We start from the raw sequence: 14,733 nt of genomic DNA, 5'->3' as shown, positions 1-14,733 counted from the left end.
ATTTAAAGTATTTAGAAAACCTATCATACTAATGAAAACATGTTGGCCACAATTATTTTCTACAAAGAATTTGTACATACACTATCTCTCATTTAATTCTCATAACCAGCTTGGGAACTTGTTTTTTCTCTTCTGACAAATTGGGAGATAGCAGCCCAGCAGCCCAACTTTCCCATGGATCCACAGCTGTAAAATTGGTTTAGGCTCAGTTCTTTCTCCATGCTGCTATGACGCTAGAAAGCAATAGATACACTGAAAACAATATATGGGCTCTGTGACCAAGTAGACTTGGATTGGAACCTCAGGTTGGGGAACCTCAGGTTGCCTACCTTCTAGTCATATTCCTTTCGGCAAGGTCCTTTACCTCTGAGCCATGTTTATAAGATGGATATAATAATTCCTGCTTCATAGAGTTATTATAAAGATTGTTGTGAAAAAATATCTCACATGGTACCTATTACATATTATATGATCAACAAATGTTAATTTTCTTCCTTTTACATCTTCTCTTAGTAATGAAAATATTCCCTCCTTGGTGTGAGCTGTGCTCAAGAAGATCACTCTGTGGCTGTCAGATCAAGAGAGTCAGCTTTGAAATGCTCTCTCAGTGCTTTGTAATGTTAAACATTTAACACAATTATTGTAAGAAAGGTATGCTCATTATTATTGGATGGGATGAATATTTTAAAATGAGACTTATAATAATAAGATTGTCATGACTGTACTTTTTCAAAATGCCATACACAGAGACAGGAACTTTTGTTTTTTGAGCACCACAAAATAAAACAAAGAGTAAATTTTTTTTTTATATAAAAAAGAGTGGTCAGAGGTTCTAGGGGAGGTGATATATATACATGAAGTTAATATTAACAGAATTATGAATGAAACATCTTATCAACCCTAGCCTTTCTAACAGAAATCAAATATTCAGGCTTTTGTGACCTAGTTGAAGATTCACTAGAAATTAGTAGATTTATATTAATGGATGGAAAAATTACTAAAGGTATAAAACAAAGTTTCTATAATTGCATACAATTTTCTTATCCTCTCAACATAGAAGAATAGATTCAAAAGTACTTGCCACATTAATAACTAAAGCAAAGGGACAAAAGAAAGATTCACTTAATATTGTTTTCAAGAAGGGACTGGTAGAAAAGAAAGATAACCCAACCACCTTCCCCAAAGCTAAAGGTTGTAGTTATCATTTGCACTGAGCAAAGAAGGAAAGTAAACAATACTTCAGAGGATACAGAGAGACTAAAATTTTGGGTTTCAACTAAGCAAGAGAAACGCTTTTGCCAAGAAATCTAGGGTAAAAAATGTGATTTGATAAAAGGCGGTCATCAACAGGAAGAAACTTCTAGGTCATTTCTAGATTCATTTTTCAGATTGGGGACCCAGACCACAACCAACATCAAAACTATAATAGCAATTTTTTGCCTTCCATGATGCCTAGAATTTGAGCAGAAAACAAGACAGCAATATTCAAGCCTTGGCTCTGTGGCCACACCTGAGTGACTTCAGAAAAATAGAACTTTGATGGTCATAATATGATATAATGCATTTCATCCAACTTCATTGATAAAGCACTCCTTCTCTCTTGAATTTTCAAAAGTTATCATCCACGCCTTACAAAATGGACCAAGCACTCACAATGGCTCCATTTCCCAGGCACTTAACAGGAATTGGGAACATTTACAGAATCATAACAGGTCAAGAAAATATTTTATTAAGATAAATGTAAACTTCATTCTAAAGTTTGGATCACTGACTTTTGACATCTCATATACTCTATTTTTGTATTTTTAGCCTCTATAGCTGAATTTTTCACATTCTCTTCAACTAGATTTTGCAATCTGGTTGTAGGTTCCTCCTTGAAGATAGGAATCCCATCTTATATTTAAAAGTAAAGAAGATATTAATAATGTGTTCATGAAGTGACATATCGTTGAGAATCTCCACATTTTTAATATCACCATAACACATTATTCCCTTATAAAAATTTATTAACTTACAACTGAAAAATATAAATGCACCCTTTAGTATTAAGGAGAGTTACTGTGTATAAACAGAGACCAATCTAGTTGGTTTGAGCCCAGGATGTTGGGTAGTCAAGCCATGTTCAAGCTAGAATTACGAGGTTTAATGGTGATATCTAGCCTCTGGCACCCTTAATTCAAATTCTTGTTTCAGGAAATTAAAATTATTTGTACTTGGCTTGGCTCAAAGTACACGTCAAAAATCCAACTTGATTGCATAAAATACACACACACACACCCACACACACGAGCACAGAGAGAGACCTAAGTAATTCCCCTACCATTGAGAGGTGACTCCCTTGCCATTGAGAAGGCGATTATTATTAAGAAAGTAATAAAAGGCACCAAGATATGGTTCACGCACTCAGCAGCCAAAAAACTAGGATGCTTAGAGTAAACCAATGAGAAGCTTACATATAAAAAATAACATCCGAAAGGAGAAGTACAAGGGCATTTCCTCACTGCAAGTCTTCAGTACACACTTCAAAAGTACTAAGTATGTTGTGTATTCCCATAGACACTTGCACTTTCTCACTCTTACCCACCAAATCAATGTCAAAGCATGACACCTTGCCTTCTTTACATTGAAATATAGTTCCCCAAATACCATAATATCTATAGCATCTACTGAAATGACTATAGGAAAGCCCACATACATCGCTAGAAAGGGAAAGATATCATAATAGTGTGTTTACAAAGCATTGAATGAGGCACTGAATTGGTGGGGAAAAGTGCACGTAACATAATATTTTCATAAGTCTTGGTTTTGTCTATGATCCTGATTTCAAATTACATTTGTAGTCATTACACAAAATGCTATCAATTCATGCTTCTAATACCTCATTTTTTGTCACCTTCAACTTAGAATGCTGCAGGTTTGGCATAATCTTTCAAGCTATCCAAGAATCTGGCATTTCATTGAAAATTTAAGAAAATCCTTTTGTTATTATAGGAATGAAATATCAAAGGCCTTATGATATAACAGAAGGAATAAGAGATATAGTCATAAATAAAATATATATTTACATATAAAAATATATAGTGTAAAGTAGTAAGTGCCAGAAAGGAATGTTGAGATGGAGAGGGAAGGATATGAACGTCTGAATTCTACCATTGCTCAACAATTTCTTCTTCCTCTGAAGTACTGAGAAAGCAATACAACAAGAGACAAAGATGAATGGACACATTATTACTTTAGAATTAGCTGGACCAGGACCCAATAGTCCAATACAGGGTTCTCCTGTAAAATTGGTTTAGTGAGTGTGTCTGATGCTCAAAACTCACACTCGGCTACCATGCCCTAGTCTTAATTCTCCAACTTCTCGCATGAAGTGATGAGAATTTGGGAGTGTGTAATAAAAGAGAGGCAAGATAGGCTTTCCAGAGAGCCCTATCACAGCTTACCACTTATCTCTCTTAAAGGCAACAGGAAGGATAAGAAAGAGATCAGGGCACAAGAGAACATCAATTTGCAATGGTAAATGCATCCATTAGTAAACACGGCCCAATAAATTTCCTCTACTCTGACCAGATTGGGATATTGTAAAGAATGAGAGAAATAGAAGAAATGTTCCCCTTGCCCCCTGCCCCAACCAAAAGTATCAAATCCTTTGGGAACTCAAAGAAAAGAGGGATATTGAAATCAAGAAAAATGTATTTTTCTGATGTTTCTTCCTCTTCAATGATTTCTTCCCCATATACTTCCTCAGCTCTTCTTCCTCTAGCTATCTCTTAAGTTTTCCTTTCATGTTACATGGCATTGCTACAGACTCAATTCAGGTATAAAATACCACCTGGGTGCTGATTAATTCCAACTCTAAAACTCAGTAGAGACCTGCCTTCTAAGCTTCAGGTAGCATGCCATGCCTCTTGTACATTATCTAACTTCATTCATCTTTACCTGATAAGATAATGAGGCCTTTCACATTTATCTCTAACCTTTCCTTCTCATTTCCCCCACTAAGCTTGTTCCTCATGTGTTATTTTTTCATCTTCAATTTGTAGCACCACTATCGAGCCAATTAAGAAACTAGAAATCAGTGAGTGATCACTGATTCTCTCTCCCTCTCTTCCCAATCTCCAATATCAGTTAAGAGAATGCTATCAATATTAGCTACTGAATATTTTTTGTTTCCCTCCTTTTGATTCTCTCTCACTCCTAGATTATGTTAACATTTTCCATCTACTGCTATTGGCTGTGGGTTTTTCTTCCTCAAATTCATTCTCAACATAACTTCCTGCTTGGTGCATCTAAAATGCAAATCTAGCCATGTCAGTACTGAAATCCATTCATGGTTCTCCTCACCTATAGGACAAATTCCAAAGTTTTTAACGTAGTTCAACAGTTCCTCCCCAAACCCTGCCCACCTTTCTGACTTCATCTGCTGCTTCTCCCTTCCTCCATCCCTTGAGCTGAAACAGCACCTGCCTCCTGGTGGTTTCACCAAACACCTCCTTTTTTCAGCTAGCCTATGCTCATGCTAGCTCTGATACCTGGAAAAGCCTTCCTTCTCTGCTACCTTTTTCATCTAGATAATTCTTCATTATACGTTAAGATTCAGCAGAGCTGCAACTTTCTCCAAAAATTCTGTGATTCACTTCTCACTTCTCAAACAAAGATAGATTACAGTCTCCTCCTCTTTGCTTGCATATTTGATTATACCTATTAATGTATTGGTCATCTACCCTAGACTGTGAGGTCCTTGGTGGCTTTGTGTACACTTCTGGCACATAACAGGTGCCTATGAATGCATCTATTTATAGGAAAGAAGGCTGGAAGGAAGGAATAAAGGTAGAAAACAATGATTTGAATAGTTTGGAAAATCATTTTGGTAATCAACAGTTATGTAGAAGGGAATTAGAGGCAGAAGGAACCTCATGAGCTAAGGTATAAAATGTAAAACTCAAGACAATGGGTGGAGAGATATATGGATAAAGATATATGATAGGTTACCCTGATTTGATCTTTACACATTATATAAATGCATCAAAATATCACATTCACCCCCAAAATATGTAAAAATATCAATATTAAAAAGATATATGAGAAGGAAATAACCTTGAAAGTTTGGTCAGGTTGTAAAGGACCAGAATACAAGATTAAAGGGTCTGAACTTCATTAAGAAGATGAACTACTGAATAATTTTGAGCAGGAATGACTGTACCAAAGTAGGTTAATGAAAGAAATCTTCATTTCTGGGTGAGACATATTAAAGAAATGAGAGTCTGGGGAAACCAGATAGAGGTACATGGATTGCAGTACTCAGAATGAGATCTAATGCAGAATTGAATTGCAGAAGTGAATTTGGGAACAGGAAAAAAAAGACATAGACTTAACAGAAGTTGTGGGGAAAAGAATTGTCAGGAATTGGTAATGGATTGGAAGTGGGGGAGCAAAACAAGAGAATGTGGATGGCTTAAAGAATGGTGTTATCATTAATGAACAACAAAATTCACAGATGATGCTAGTGTAAGAGGACTGATGATGAATACAAACTGGGACATGTTGAGTTTGAAGATTTTCTAGAAGAGGCATTTGAAGATACCCAGGTTTGGAGCTCAGGAGAGTGACATTGGCTTCAGAAATAGATTAAGGAGTCATTTGCATAGTTATGGGAGTTGAACAAGAAATTTGGATGTCTTTGTGGTCCACCAACCTAAGGATATAGATAAGTTCACATTTAATCCAAATCATATTTTATCACATTAATATCTAAAATGTGCTATGCAAAGCCCTGTAAGATAAGAATTCAACCCTTCTATCTCAACTTTATGTAATTTATTCAAGATGTATTTAGGGATGTCTCACATCAGAGATCATTCATCCCATATTCTTCTGCTCCAACTTCTTGTTGATACTTTCTTCCCACAAGCCACCTGAAGGAGCAGATGGACGAATAAAAATTCAAAGAAGAAAAGGTCTTAAAGAACTTTTCAGATTTCAGTCTTGGATACAGCATGGTCTTAACCAAGCTCCATGGTGTAGCCATGACTAAGAATGTATGAAATGAAATAAAGAATGGGGCCAGTGGAAGTTTTAAAAATGTGAAACCATGAGGTTGCAGTGGTGAAAGCATTGACAAAGCAGATATGGAAGTCACCAAGGACTTCCCAGAAATAGTATGGAGGCAAAGGCTGTGGGCCAGTTTCTAAGATTTCAGCAAAGACACTGGATAAGTAATGTAAATAGACTTTGAAAGAAATGCTTGAAAAATGACCTGGAAGTTACTATGTGGAGCAAATATTATAATTATTTGTTCTCTCTCTCTCTCTCTCTCTCTATTAAATCCAATATAATTCCACTTATAAGATAAATCTTCTGTAATTTCAAATATATGGAACTTTATGGTATGTGGATGTGTATTTTCCACATCTTTTATGTACCTAGTAAGTGCTTGTCAAACATTTAGAAATAAACATTTATTGAATTGATCTAATCCAAAGAATACTTATAATTCAACATAAGGCAAAAACAATTTCTAAACCTATGAACACAGAGGACACAAAATAAAGGGTTAAAATGTTGTAAAACATTGTCTTACCAATTATTAATAAAAGCTTCTACACTCAAACAGGCTCTTCACATTTGCTTAAAATAATAATTCACAAAACTGTGATTTAAAGACAACTTTAAGGGTTTGTAAAAATGGTGATAGAAGCCCATTTTCCACAGGGCTACAGGCATTGTTAGAAGTTTGGACTGTTTGGCTTATCAGGTGCTGTGCATCTTTCTGAGTCCCAGTGTTGTTAATCAACATAGATGGCAGACTAGTTAATGCTGCTGTTAGTAAGACTGTGGCAAAGATTAGAAGGTTATCAAACAGATATAAACAGGCGTTCTAGGATTCCTATCTAACATATGAAATTAACAACTAATAGGTATCTTTCGTTGATAGTTGATTTGATTGAGTGCATGTGGATAAAAGTCAACAAGTGAACAACTTGATTGTCTGCTGAATTAATAGAATGGAAGAACTTTAAATGGTTCTGAAAGCTAATTTAATTCAGAAACCTCCATGAGATTTCAGCTCTTTTGTGAAACTAGTGAATAAAATGTTGGCAATTCATTCAGAATAAAAATGTGAGCATTAGCTTCTTCTGTTCTTGGAATTTTTAAAATGTGTATAAAAATGTTTTTTACAAGGAGGGAGCATTTAACTTAGGAGTATGCTCATATTATCCTCTAAACAAACACTGGGAATTAAAACAAAGGAAAACCGCCTTTTAAATTTGCCTTGAGTTTACAGTCCTTCCTATTTCAGTCTCTCTCTTGCATTTGTCTTCTCAGACATTTTCGCTTATTTGTATTTCCTTCCCTAAGAATTAAAATTGTTCCTTTCCTAGGCCTAATTACCAGTATGACGTGGGTGTTTCAACCATTGGTGGGCATTTATTAGATTCTATTCTATTATTAGATCCTATTAATCAAAGGATGCAGCATCAGATAGACAATAGTACTTATCTAGACTCACTTCAAATCACTTATTATGCTCCAGCCACTCTGGCCTCTCTCCACTTCTCGAAAACCCCAAGCTACTCTCTTCCTTCAGGAATTCGTATGTTGTCCTCTCTCCAGTTGAATTATCTCCCTATATTCACTTCTCGTGGGCAGAGCTCACTCATCATTCAAGCCACAGATAAAATCTCTCTTCCTTAGCAAAGCTTTTCCCCACCACCCACTTTCCACCTGCTGCCGCCCCAAGACTCCCAGAACCTTCTGCTTTTCTTCCACTGCACTTTCCACCATTGTCCTCAGGTGAGCAGGCAAAGAGTGGATTCCTACCTTTCTCCCCCACTGGATTGTAAACTCTATGAACAGGAAGCCCTCATGAGTCTCATTACCTGTGCCTAACAGAGTGCCTGGCCCAGAGTGTAAGCTCAGCAAACATTGTGTTGACAGGTGACACTAGAGGATAGGGAGGAGGCACCAGGTCATTCCAGAACAAATCCATGTATGCTTTGAAGTCTACTAGGATCTGCTTAGGATCCCTTCCAGAAAACAGGTCAAAAGTCAGAAGTCTACTCAGTTTGAATGTTTCCCCCACATCAGGCACCTTGTTATGCCTTTAGGAAGTTTCCTACAAGAGAAGTGCTATATAAGAGCCTGTTTTATATGAATGATATTCTATTTAAAATTCCAATGTATCTTGTACCTACTTCCTTTCTATAATTTTTTTTCTACAAAAACCTGGCTGTGTGCAGTGGCTCACACCTGTAATCCTAGCTCTTTGGGAGGCTGAGGTGGGCAGATTACTTGAGCTCAGGAGTTTGAGACCAGCCTGGGCAACATGGCGAAACCCCGTCTCTACTAAAAATACAAAAAATTAGCCTGGCATGGTGGCATGTGCCTGTAATCCCAGCTACTTGGGAAGCTGAGGCATGAGAATCACTTGAACCTGGGAGGTGGAGGTTGCAGTGAGCCAAGATCATGCCACTGCACTCCAGCCTGGGCGACAGAGCAAGACTCTGTCTCAAAAAAACAAAAAACAAAAACTATGACTTTAGTTTTTATGTTACTTTAAACCAATCCTTTCTTCTCAGCAAAAGAATGGCACAGATCAAATTATAGCTTCCAAAAACGTCAAGTAATTATTCAAATTCTAGTTAGAACAATGCATAGGATATAACTTTGAATGGAAAAGGCAGTATTCAAAACTGTTTTTACTGTCTGAACCTTTTGTGTCATTCCAGATCTCAATCTGTTAATAGTAAAAAGACTGAGAAGAAATACACCAAAATGTCAACTGTGGTTATCTCTGAGCTGTGAATTGCTGTGTTGTCTTCTTCTTTATGTTTTTATGTATTTCTCATGGTTTTTTATGACTATCATGTAATATTTCTAAAATCAAAGAAATAAGTTATTTAAACTGATAAACAATGCCTAGCACATAGTGTATACACAATAACCACTTGGCCCTTCACAACTCTCCCTTTCCCTTCACAGGTACCAAGTACATGTTCTCAAAGCACAATATCATACAAGTCCTGATAGTTTCCAATCCCTTTCTTGCATGAAAAGGACATGGGCTTTGGTGGGATCCGACAGTGGTTTTAATTATAGGTCTACCACTTACTAATTTGATGATCTTAAGCTATGTAAGTAAACTCAGTTGGCTCCTCTGCAAAAGGGAGATAACAATTCCATCCATTCCCACTTAAACAAATGTATTTGTGCTTTCCCACAAGTGGCCAGAAATACTAGTTCCTCTCCCATTCATCATTTTCCCAAGAAGGAATCTGCTGTCCTGGAAGGTAGAGAAAGATTTCTGGCCTTGGGAAGCATAGACAATTAACCCTGGGTAATGGAAGTAGAAATAAAAGTTGCTTTAAACATACAGACATTGAATTGCAAGTAACTCTGCATTGTATAGAGAAATCTAGAGATCCAACATCCTAAATTTCAGCAAGATTGTCAACATATGAATGGAGGGTTAGCCATCAGAGAAAATAGAGCCCCTATAGTAACAAAGCAAAACACCAAAATTACAAAGTTTTTGTTGTAAGGATTAGCAAGGGAGAATCTGAAATATTTCTAGTTAAAAGATGATAGGTGGATATATGGAAATTAATTTCAGAGAAGCTTATTGCTAATGTTAAAATATATAAAACATGATTGAAAGTCAATTTAGCATTTCACTCCATCTCTGCAGTATACCATCATTATTGTCTTATTTTATGAAATATATTTAATCATTTATTCGTTTGCTTTTTTAAAATAACTTTTCAAGCCGACAGATTGGCTATGGGAGTGGGTAAGAAAGAAAAGAGTCAGAGGCTGGCCAAGATGGCCAACTAGAAGCAGCTAGCATGCACCACTCTCACAGAGAAAAATAGAAGGGGCAAGTAAATACAGCACCTTCAACAGAAACGTCCAGGTACATGCATTGATATTCATCAAGAAAACAACTCAACCCACAGAGTGGAGAAAAGCAAGGCAATGTGACCACCCATCCAGGAGCAACACGGAGCCAGGGGAACCTCCGTAGCCCAGGGAAGCAGTGAGTACATGAGTGACCCCAGGGACCCACACTTCTCCCACAGCTCTTTGCAACCCTCAGGTCAGGAGATCCCCTCATGAACCCACTCCACCAGAGCCTGCAGTCTGACATGCAGAGCTACGTGGAGTCTTAGTACAACAGCTGCTCAGACACACACAGAGGTCCAGGAGCTTTAGATATCCAGGCTTCCAGGCAGAAGTGGCTGCAATTCCAGTAAAGTGGGATGTTAGACCCCCATGCATATCCCTAGGAAAGGGGCTGAATCCAGGGGGCTGAACAGTGATGGTTTGCAGGTCCCACTTCCACGACTCATTGCAGGATAAGACCCACTGGCTTGGAACTCCAGCCAGCCAAGAGTAGCAGCATTACACTTCACTGAGACGAAACTCGCAGAGACAGGGACAGGCCGCCGTCTTTGCTGTTTCTCAACCTTAGCCATTGTTGCCTTCAGTGCAGTCACCCTATGAAAAAGCAGCAAGACTGCTTTTTTAGTGCAGGTCCCTGGTCCCATTTCTCCTCACTGGGCAAGACCTTCTGACGAGGGTCACCAGCCACCCTCACCAGTGTTTCCCCACTGTCAGTGGTTCTGAGCATCCCTGGGATACAACTCCCAGGGGTAGGGATGGGCTGCCATATTTGCTGTTTCACAGCCTTGGCTGTTGTTGCCTTTAGGCTCTAGGGAGTCTGAGGTGACTAGAGACTAGAGCAGTCCCCCAGCACAGCACAGCAACTCTACAGAGAAGTATTCAGGGTGCTTTTTCATGTGGGTCCCAGGTCCTGTTTCTCTTCACTAAGCAGGATCTCCCAATCAGGGTCTAGAGCCACCCCTACCAGTGTGTTCTGGCCAGCAACAGGTCCCTACCTCCCTGGGACTGAGCTCTCAGAGGGAGGGGCAGGCAACCATCTTGACTGTTTAGCAGCCTTCACTGTTGATACCTTCAGGTGCTGGATAATCTGAGGTGACTAGAGATTGGAATGGACCCCCAGCATACTGCAGCAGCCCAGTGGAAAAGTGGACAGACTTCTATGTGGGTCCCTGATCCCATGTCTCCTCACAGAGTGGGTCCTCCTGGCCTGGGTCTCCAGCCAGCCCCCACACCAGGGCTATCAAGACAGTAGCAGCTCTGCAACTCCCTGGGACAGAGCTCCCATTGGGAGGAGCGGGTTGCCAACTTTGCTGTCTTGTAGCCCTTACCTTTGCTATCTCCAGGCCCTGGAGAGTCCAGAGAAACCAACGGCTGGTTGAGACCTGTAGCACAGTGCACCCACTTCATGGAAAACTGACCAGACTGTTCTTCATGCAGGTCCTGATCCTCACTTCTCTTCACTGGGAAGGGCTGCCTGACCTGGCACTCCAGCATAATCACCCTGCCCCCACCTAAGCATTTCAATCAGAGGCAGCCCAGCAGTTAAAGGAACACACACACACACACACAAAGATGAGAAAGAACCAACTCAATAACTCCAGCAACTGAAATGGCCAGAGTGTCTTATGACATCCAAATGATTGCACTAGTTTTTGTTTGTTTAGTTTTTTGTTTTTGAGACAGAGTCTCACTCTGTTGCCAGGCTGGAGTGCAGTGGCATGATCTCTGCCCACTGCAACCTCTGCCTCCTGGGTTCAAGTGATTCTCCTGCCTCAGCCTCCCAAGTGGCTGGGAATACAGGTGCATGCTACCACGCCCAGCTAATTTTTTTGTATTTTTAGTAGAGACGGGGTTTCACAATGTTGGCCAGGATGGTCTCGATCTCTTGACCATCCTGATGGTCATGATCTGCCCACCTCAGCCTCCCAAAGTGCTGGGATTACACTCGTGAGCCACCACACACGGCCTGATTGCACTAGTTTTCTAACAAGGGTTCTTAACCAGGATGAGTTGGCTGAAATGACAGAGATAGAATTCAGAATAGGGATAGAAATGAAGATGATTGAGATACAGGAGAACAGCAAAACCCAATCCAAGGAAACTAAGAATCACAATAAACACAATACAGAAGCTGACAGAAAAAACAGTCATGATAAAAAAGAATCTAACAGATCTGACAGAGCTGAAAAACACACTACAAGAATTTCACAATGCAATTACCAGCATTAACAGTAAAACAGACAAAACTGAGGAAGAATGTTGGAACTTGAAGACAGTCAGACAAAAAATAAAGGAAAAAGAATGAAAAGAAAAGGAACAAACAAAACCTCTGAGAAATATGGGATGATGTAAAGAGACCAAACTGAGGAATCACCGGCACCCCTGAAAAAAAGGGGAGAAAGTAAACAGCTTGGAAAACACATTTCAGGATATTGTCCATGAAACCTTCCCCAACCTCGCTAGAGAGGCCAACAGTCAAATTCAGGAAATATGGAGAACCCCTGCAAGATTTTACGCAAGAATATCCTCCCTAAGACATATAATCATTAGATTTTTCCAAAGTCAAAATAAAAGAAATAATGTTAAAGGTGGCTAGAGATAAAAGAAGGGTTACCTACAAAGGGAACACCATCAGGCTAACAGCATACCTCTCTGCAGAAACCCTACATGTCAAAAAAGATTGAGGGCCTATATTCAACATTCTTAAAAAAAAATTCAAGCAAGAATTTCATATCCAGCCAAACTAAGCCTCCTTAGCAAAGGAGAAATATGATGCTTTCCAGGTAAGCAAATGCTGAGGGAGTTTCTTACCACCAAATCCACCTTACAAGAGATCTTGAAAAAAGCACTATATGTGGAAAGGAAAGACCATTACCAACCAATACAAAAACACATTTAAGTACACAGATCTGTAATACTATAAAGGAACTACACAAAAAAGGTGACATAACAACCAGCTAACAACACAATAACAGGATCAAATCCGCATGTATCACTACTAACCTTGAATGTAAATAGGCTAAATGCCCCAATTAAAAGGCACAGAGTGGCAACCTGGATAAAAAAGCAAGACCCAATGGTATGCTGCATTCAAGAAATCCATCTAACAAGCAATGACACCCATAGACTTAAAATAAAGGGATGGAGAAAAATCTACCAAGCAAATGGAAATCAGAAAAAATGCACATGTTGCAATCCTAATTTCAGACAAAACAGATTTTAAACCAACAAAGATCAAAAAAGACAAAGAGTTAAAAACTCTCAATAGACTAGATATTGAAGGAACATACCTCAAAATAATAAGAGCCATATATGACAAACCCACAGACAACATCATACTGAACTGGCAAAAGCTGGAAGCACTCCCCTTGAAAACTAAGACAAGACAAGGATGCCCTCTCTCACCACTCCTATTCAACATACTATTGGAAGTCCTGGCCAGAGCAATCAGGGAAGAAAAAGAAATAAAGTGCATTTAAATAGGAGAGAAAGTCAAACCATCCATTTGAAGACAACATAATTCTATACATAGAAAACCTGATAGTCTCAGCCCAGAAGCTCCTTCAGCTTAGAAACAACTTCAGCAAAGTTTCAGGATAAAAAGTCAATGTACAAATATTGCTAGCATTCCTATACTCCAACAACAGCCAAGCTGAGAGCAAAATCAGAAACACAATCCCATTTACAATTGCCACAAAAAGAATACAATACCTAGGAATACAGCAAACCAGGGAGGTAAAATATCTCTACAATAGGAATTACAACATACTCTCAAAGATATCAGAGATGACACAAACAAATGAAAAAACATTCCATACGCATGGATAGGAAGAATCAATATCATTAAAATGGCATTACTGACCAAAGCAGCTTATAAATTCAAGCTATTCCTATCAAACTACCAATGAAATTCTTCACAGAACTAGAAAAAAAAACTTTTAAAACTTACATAGAACCAAAAAAAAAGGCCCAAAAGCCAAGGCAATCCTAACAAAGAACAAACCTGGAGACATCACATTACCTGACTTCAAACTTACTACAAGGCTAAAATAACCAAATAGTATGGTACTGGTACAAAAACAGAAAAATAGACCAATGGGACAGAAAAGAACACCCAGGAAAAAAAAGTCTGCACACCTGCAATCATCTGATCTTTGACATAGCTGACAAACCAAGCAAAGGAGAAAGGAGTCCCTATTCAATAAATGATGCTGGGATAACTGGCTAGCCATATGCAGAAAATTAAAACTGGACCCCTTCCTTACACCACATATAAAAATCAACTCAAAACAGATTAAAGACTTAAATGTAAAACCCAGAACTATAAAAACCCTTAAAATAACCTTGGCCATCCCTTTGTGGACATAGGAACTGGCAAATATTTCATGATAAAGACACCAAAAGCAATTGCAACAATAGCAAAAATTGACAAATGGGATGTGATTAAACTTAAGAGCTTATACACAGCAAAAGAAACTATCAAAAGAGGAAACAGACAATCTGCAGAATGGGAGAAAGACAAACAGAATGACAAAGGTTAAGATCCAGCATCTAAAAGGAACTTAAACAAATTTACAAGGAAAAAAAACGCTATTAAAAAGTGGGCAAAGGACACGAACAGACATTTCAAAAAGAAAACATACATGCCCTCAACAAACATATGAAAAAAAAAGCTCACTATCACTGATCATTATGAAATTGCAATTGAAAACTTTATTAACAGACTGGACCAAGCAGAAGAAAAATTTCAGGGCCCAAAGACCAGTCTTTCAAACTAACCCAGTCAGACAAAAATAAAGAAAAAAGAATTTTAAAAAATGAACAAAGTCT

Source organism: Pan troglodytes, chromosome 7 (assembly GCF_028858775.2).
Source record: "Pan troglodytes isolate AG18354 chromosome 7, NHGRI_mPanTro3-v2.0_pri, whole genome shotgun sequence".
Taxonomy (NCBI): domain Eukaryota; kingdom Metazoa; phylum Chordata; class Mammalia; order Primates; family Hominidae; genus Pan; species Pan troglodytes.
Note: the sequence above shows the minus strand (reverse complement) of the source record.